We start from the raw sequence: 7,500 nt of genomic DNA on the forward strand, positions 1-7,500 counted from the left end.
CAACAACAACAACGGAAACGGCAACCGAAAGGACCGAAAGCAGTTAAACGGCTGGCAGCAAACAAATTATCCCTTTTTCTCCGACCCTTTCTCCGACCGGCCTCCGTAGCCTGGTTCGTTGTGTGACTTCGACCTCGGCACCGGTACCGCGGGCGTTCCAGGCGTGCCGGGTTTAATGGACCATTTTTCGGTGGGCGGAGAAATTCCGGCAAGGAATTTGCGGGGTGCGCGCGCGGTGACGTGGCGGTGGCGACGAATGACGAGCCCACGTCAGAAACCGGTGAGGTCGTAAAACAGGACATTTTGTGCTGCCGTGTGCCATTTTGTCGTCGTCGTCGGAAGGTCGTCGAAGACCGACGACCGACCGACCGACCGACCGATGGAAAGTGACGATCGCATTCCAGCTTCCGCGTGGCTGGGGGCGGGGAACCGAGCAAAAAAAAGAAAAAAAAGGGTGAAGTGTTCCACAAACGAGTGCCGGAACGTGACAAAAATCCACTTCCTTTACGGCCACCCGAGGCCGTGGATCGATGAAGTCGATCCGATGAGTCACCAGCAGCAACAGCAGCAGCAGCAGCAGCAGCAGGAAGAGGCTATCAAGTGTGTATCTTTCCATCCTGTGGGGCGTCGGAGGCTTCATCGTTGGCCACCCTTGCGGACGATCAACGGATTTACACCCAATAAACCCGGGCCTCCCCAAAGGAAATGTGGGGGCTAGTGCGTGGAAGCGCAACACCAACACCAACATCAACAAAAACAATAAAAACGAAGAAAAAAAATGAGCAGAAAACCGGGAAAACGTGAAACGATGAAGCAGTGAACGTGCTGTGAAGCGAGCAAAGGTGAGCGAAGCGAAGTTCGTTCGTCCTGGCGTGTCGTGCTATGCCGGTATCACGGATCACGGAAAGTTAATCTCGTCGAAGCCGCAGCACAGGCTACATGCCGTGGCCAGCAGCCTCACCGATCGAGCAGCGGGTCGAAGCAGATGAACCAATGAAACGGCACTTTTATGGTTTCACGTTTGATGATGTAATTAAACGTTTCGATGGAGGATATCGAGCCGGGCGGAGATTCACTTTCACCACACACCAGCATCCTCACAGTGGAGAGGCGCAAGCGGGTGACGATGGCCGTGGTGGTCGTTGAATAGTTCAAGGATGAACTTAACCAAATTTGACGAACAATGGGTTTTACGGGAAAGTTGTCCCGGGACTATTCTCGGTTTGATGATGAGAGATGGTAATGAATGTGGGTTAGTTTGAATTGTAAATCGAGAATCGAGGACACGGCGGGTTGGCGGGGTAATGGTCTTTTGTGGGGTGCACCGAGAAGTGGCCTGTCACCGGGAGTTTTGGGAATTATACACGGGAAGATGGTGTTGATGGACGCAACTTTCGAATAGGTTCATTTGAAAGTAATTATCGACGTAACTTAATTATGGTTTTAGTTTGATGCTTCGGTTTCACGAATTTCCCGAGCAGAGATGTCATATCAGGATCACAAGTTTCGAGTATAAAAAGGATTTCAAGGATTCTGAAAATAATTAAAATAGTTGCAAATAATAAAGTGTTGGCACATAACAAGTATACGAAATAGAAATCACATCCAGACCAAGGCCAAGAGAATTTTGTTGTCAAGTTGATATCCCAAATCCCTAAAGATTCCCCTCTGCAGGAACTGCTCGGAAGCTAAATAATCTGACAAGCTGACAAGAGTTAATTCACATCTTTCGTTTTCTGCTAGCCCAAAAGAAATGTTGTTCGCTGGATGTGGCTGTAATTAGCAGCATAGCAAATGCCCGACGTGTGGTATTTGGTGTTCTTCCAGCGGCACAAAATCCTGCTAATCTTGCTAATGGCATTAGTTTACACCGAAAAAAAGAGCTTCCCTTGCACAAATGAAGAAAAATGGAAACAATCGTTAGCAGCTCAACAGTGACGCCGATACAATCGATCATCTTTATCTAGCGCCGACCCGGTCGACGAAGGTCCCGGGTCCCGGGCCAGATCGGGCCAGATTACGTAGGTCGGCTACTCAAACTTTCAAATCCATCCCAAAACCTCATTTCTTACGAATCCCCTTTGGTCATTTACGCTGCAGAAGGCAGACAGCATCCGCTCGGCCGCTTCTCAGGAACGGGAATCAGAGTACAGCACTCAGGCACAGGCTACCCTAATTTATCCTTGGTCCCTTTTTTTCCCCTCATCTAGCGCACCTCGTCTATTCAATTCGGCCGCTCCCAAGGCCATGGTTGCCTGGTCCTCCCCTACCCCCTCTTCGCAACGAGAACGAAACTTCTTGCTTTGCATTCTAAAAAAGGTGATTTATAGTACAACAGCTTCTTGGTCGTCTTCACACCTTGTTGGGAATGTTGGGAATATGGTCCTTCCTGTTTCTCTCCATGAAAAAGAACAAGGGGAGAGGGGGACTGTCAGGAGGGGATTGTCGTCGTTACTTGTGTGGAAGGTACACCCCGGTTGACACGTGCGCCTGCGTCGGTGCGTGTGTAAGTGGCGGCTATAGAAGGGGGACGCGAGATGAGACGCACTTTCGTGTGTATATAGGGGAGGCGGCGATGGCATAGGGCGCACGGTAGTCACCTTGAGAGTGTCTCTAGGAGTGCGCCCTTTTGGAACTAGAGGAGCTCGATAGGTGTGGCCACCGTGGTGTATATGCTCGGTTTGCTACATGTTCGACTCCATCTAGGCCCCAGTCTTTGGATGACGTAGCCGACCGACCGACCGTGTTCGTTGACATCATCCAAGTAGTGTCGAGGTGTGTGCGACTCATCTCAGCGAATGCGCTGCGATGATCGAATCACCTGCATGGCAACCATTTTGCAATGATTACCGGACAAAAAAAACCCAATAAATATTCAATATTGTAGTCGCCACTTCTACAATCGAACTGCGCATCACTAACACAACACAGAGGCCACACAGAGACAGATACAGACGTTCCCTCCAGCAACAGCTTCCATGGAGCACACAATACGGAAGCAGAACTCGTTTCAGAATCCGGTCGACTCCGGTGACACATATTGGCCACGGCGGATCGCGCGACGATGAGTTAGCATCAACAGCATCATCAGCATCAGCAGCATCATCATTGTCGCAGTACAAAGTATCAATTAAATGCAATGAAACGCTCTTCGCTTGCGTTCACCCGCTTCCTCTCGTTTTTCCCTTTTGTACTTTTCTGGTTTTCCAGTTCTGCGCTTTGTTCCAACGTCTGTCCTCCATCGGAAGCCCCTTCCTCTGCCCTTCCAGCTGCTAATGAAGCCTTTCCGTGCCGATGAGGCCGTTCCACTTGTGTGCATTACACTGATGCGTTTTGCCAATGCCAAGACCGTGACTGCAACTGTGTGCAACGGCGACGTATTGGCACGTGGCGCGAGCTGATCGAACAGTAACAACAGCCTGCCGGAGGTCACAGACAGCCGAGTGAAACGCTTCTTAGTCTTCAGTTAAGGCTTCTGCAGAATCGAGAATCGCTACGCAAGTTACGCCCCTCGAGAGACTCCCAACCGGATGACCGCTAAAGCCACCGGCCACACCAGGCAACGCACGGTGACGCTCTCTCCGCTCTGGTGACGGATGCGGGCGCGCGCGCGGAATCACGAGACGCAAATAGTCGCCTGACGCGTGACGCTTTGATGCTCTTCAACCCTGGAGTGTTTCAGCGTACGTACACTCGAAGTGCGTGTTTCTGCGTCGGTGTATGCGTGTGCGTGTATGTGCCCATAATGGCATGTTGGTGGCCACCGAAGCGAAAGTGGCTCCAGGGTATAACATGCGGCGTCTCGGCAGCGACGACGACGATGATGATGCTGATGCCGATGACGCTCTGATTGCCAGCGGAGCGTTGGGGCGACCCTCACTTTTGGCATGCCCAGAACGGGTTTTTTTGCGCTTCGTGTGTGTGTGTGTGTGTGTTTGGCGACGCTCGGAGGCACACCTCGTCCTACCACCGGCCAAACCATTTAAGGATGGCGATGGCCACGGTGACGGTCGATGCTGGGAATGCGAACGAACGAAAACGAAAACAAAAACACCAAACACCGTTTATGCTGGCGTTGGCAGATCGTTGGGGCTTGGTTGGTTTCACTTTCGCGAAGAGTGGGACGATCATGATGATGATGATGATGATGATGATGGTGATGGACTTATGTTTACAGTTTATGAGCATGGAATGTCCCCAAGTCAGCATCACCGGGTGCCGTGATGCCGGAGACGCGTGAGCTCACTCCAAATCCAATGATTCATCAGATGAGAGATTCATCGCATCGAGCATCGAGCAACGGTGGCCGCTGCATTTGAGGGTGTTGTGGGTGTCTGTATGTTTGACAAACATGCTTGAGCGCCTAATCGGCACCAAGCGCGTGTCGATGACACGAGTCTTTTGCGTCTCAATTATAGGTTATTCACTTTCGATCCCTCTCATCTCCATGTTTATGTTTCGAGAGACGTTTTTGATAGCATGAAAGCCAATGCTGCCAATGCTCGCTCGCTCGATGAACGTTCAGAGATCAATACGCTTGTGACAGCGTTCAGTTAGTCACAGACGGAGTCTCTCGTACACACACACGCACAGAGAACCGTCACCATTGTTGCATGCCAGATTGCATCGAGGTAGCAATTATCATCAACAAGCAGGCTGCAACACAATCACCACCCACTCACCCTCCAACCACAAACCAACCACCCTCCATCTCTACAACGTTCGCTACAACCACTTGAAAGTAAAAAAAAAAAAAACGAACGATTTATGCTCGGCCACCCGTTCGCTCGATAGACCATCATCGATCGGTCACAATAAGTCAATCCTATACAATAAGTCAAGTAGCCAAGGGCCGCTAGAGCTAGAGTTCCATTCCGATGACGAGAGAGGCACTAATAGTCATTACATACCTCTCACCCTCAACCCCCAACCCATTCTTCCCTTTTTTTTAAAGTTTGAAGCCGGCTTCACCTCCCTTCACTTCAGCTTCATCGATCAGTTGGCGTGATTTACAATGCTGACGTACACGCACACTCACACACATACGCACACACACACAGAAACGGCTGATTGAAACCATTTTTACATATCGATTGCACTCACAACCGGCGTTTACTGGCTGGTTGCTGGTTACGGGCCACCGTAAATAATGCAGCTAGTAAACGGAGCGGCTTTTAGGTCCTCGTTACATCCTGGACCCCGGGGAAGTATCTGTTCGACTTGTTACAGGAAATTGGCAAATGCATCCAAGTAGCCGTGCAGAGCGTTCTGTCAGAAATTTGCTGCTCGATGGACTACTAGATAAAAGGGCCATCATCTTCCCTTGGTGACTGCTTTAGCTCCCCAGGGATCATGATGATGATGACGCTTAAGGGCTGGCTACGAAAGGACGCCCCCATTTGGCGGACACACTGGGCTTACCAGGGTTCAGAACCAAGAAGAACGCTTGCCAATAATTTTCCCTCACAAACCGGGAAAAGCGAAAACGAGAAGAAGTTTTCCTTTCGACGCACGCACGAATGGCGTGGCGTGGCGAAACGGTACCCGGCACCAGGGTACTTACGCACACTTTGACTTTTTTCTCAAAACTCCCGGTCCCGACCGTCGGTGGCCAGTCGTTAGAGACTTTATTTAATTTGTTTTTACCCCCGCCGACACACACACGAGGGGGTGGAGGTTCCTGAGGGGGGGACGGGGCTGCCGGGGCTGCTATTTATACTCGAGACTGCGACTGCCAGTGGGTGGGCGGTTTTTGGGGGTGGAAAATTTGCAAATTCTGCCGGAAAAGTGTGGCCCCCGCTGAGACGTGCCTGAGACGAGCTGAGACAGTGTGTGTGTGTGTGTGTGTGTGTGTGTGTACGTGTAAGGGGAAGGCTAGAATGCGTTACGTTTGGCGCGATATTGATGGCGAGCTGAGCTGAACGGAAGCGAGGTTAGATGGTTAGGCCAACTGGGCCGATGGCCGAACACCAACTGGTAGTAGGTGTCACGCTGGACATGAGGGGGTTTTCCCTTTTCGCGCTGTCCCTAATTACATTAACGAGATTAGCGAACAGGACCATGGCACGGAGAGACATTGAGAAACAGAGAGAGGGAGAGAAAGAGCGTGTGAGTGAAAGGTGAGTCCCGAGTCTTGGTCCACTTGTGTCGCTTGTCTCACCATTCATTAGCAAGGGGTCTGGTAGGGCGGCGATACACCGGACGAGGTCCTTCCACTTCGTTTTCCATTTCTTCTTCTGCATTTTCTTCTTCGTCTCCTTCTTCTTCCTGTTTAGCGATTCTTTTGCACTTTCTTCGCACACTTCTTCTGCATGCGGTCACCATCATTGCAAATCCACGACCGGATCGATCGCACATTGGCACTAACTAACTTGGATTCGCATTCACCACGAGGCAGAACGGAGTGGTACACTAGCACACAGAACACAGCCACTGAATCAACCACAACAACAACACCGAGAGCGTGCAGATAGCAGACGAACGTTACCCCTGATTCCCTCCTCATTTATCGCGTAGAAGTGCAAATAGAAAAGGGCATCCAGCACCCCGCCGCCACCACCACCACGATGTCTACGTGAGCGCACATGTGCGTGTGTGTGTGTGTGTGTGTGTGTGTGTGTGTGTGTTTGCGCCTCTACGTGATAATCACCATTTATCGTGCGAGACTTCTCAATACTTCACACACTCGGTGAGGCCACCACAAACTGCCGATTCGATGGACGCCAGATGTCGATAAGACACCCCCGCGGGGGTGCCGGGAAGCCAGCGTACGGGCAGGAGGAAGACGCCACGATAAGCACGCAAGATGTGCTAGCAACCGGAGAGATACAGATAGACGGATAGACAGAAGGAGACAGAGAGAGAGAGAGAGATGTCACAACACAATCGTCCCACCAATCCGGGAAGCCACCGAGCATCCAGCTCGGTGGCACCCTGGCTGGATGCACTGGGAAGCAAGGAATGGGGACGCCTGGTCAGTGAAAGTGAATCTCTTCAACGGAGCACGCACACACCAGCGTACTGGCTGGCTGGCTGGCCGGATAGCGGAAGACAGCACACTTCAAGAGGGCTACACACTTCTGCAAAGCACGCTAGCAGCAGCAGACAGGGGGTAAACTCCCTTGCGTCTGGGTGTTTCCGGACGAGTGGCGCGCCACGCCACGGATCTTCGTCGGAGCGTGTCGCTCGGTACAGTACCCGACTGCTTGGCGCTGGAAGCTGCTGTTCCCCCCTTTCACACTATCATCGCAGCCAGACTCGCTGGCTGGCTTGCTTGGTTCGTTGATGATTGTTGTGTATTGCAACATTTGGAACAGCGTTGGGTTCAACGTCTTCCGGCGTGAGTCACAGTCGGCACCAACTCCCCGTGGATATTACGATCAACATCAACGGGTGAGTCCCGGCTAAATAGTTCACAGACGACACACCAGCGATATGATGACGCCATTCCCTAACAGCAACAGCATCCTACCAGTGGCAAACAGAGAGAGAGAGAGAGAG

General features: G+C 51.5%; 1 protein-coding gene across 2 annotated transcripts in view; it reads right to left on the reverse strand.

Moving 5' to 3' along the window:
• LOC125951114 (sodium/calcium exchanger 3) overlaps window positions 1-7,500 on the reverse strand; it is a 121,516-nt gene that overhangs the window by 113,797 nt on the left and 219 nt on the right. For both annotated transcript variants that reach the window (XM_049679714.1, XM_049679708.1), the window contains exon 1: window positions 7,472-7,500. This exon is cut by the window's right edge and continues 219 nt beyond it. The gene's annotated coding sequence lies outside the window, so the exon portion shown is untranslated. The remainder of the gene's footprint in view (window positions 1-7,471) is intronic.

This window comes from Anopheles darlingi, chromosome 2 (assembly GCF_943734745.1).
Source record: "Anopheles darlingi chromosome 2, idAnoDarlMG_H_01, whole genome shotgun sequence".
Classification (NCBI taxonomy): Eukaryota; Metazoa; Arthropoda; class Insecta; order Diptera; family Culicidae; genus Anopheles; species Anopheles darlingi.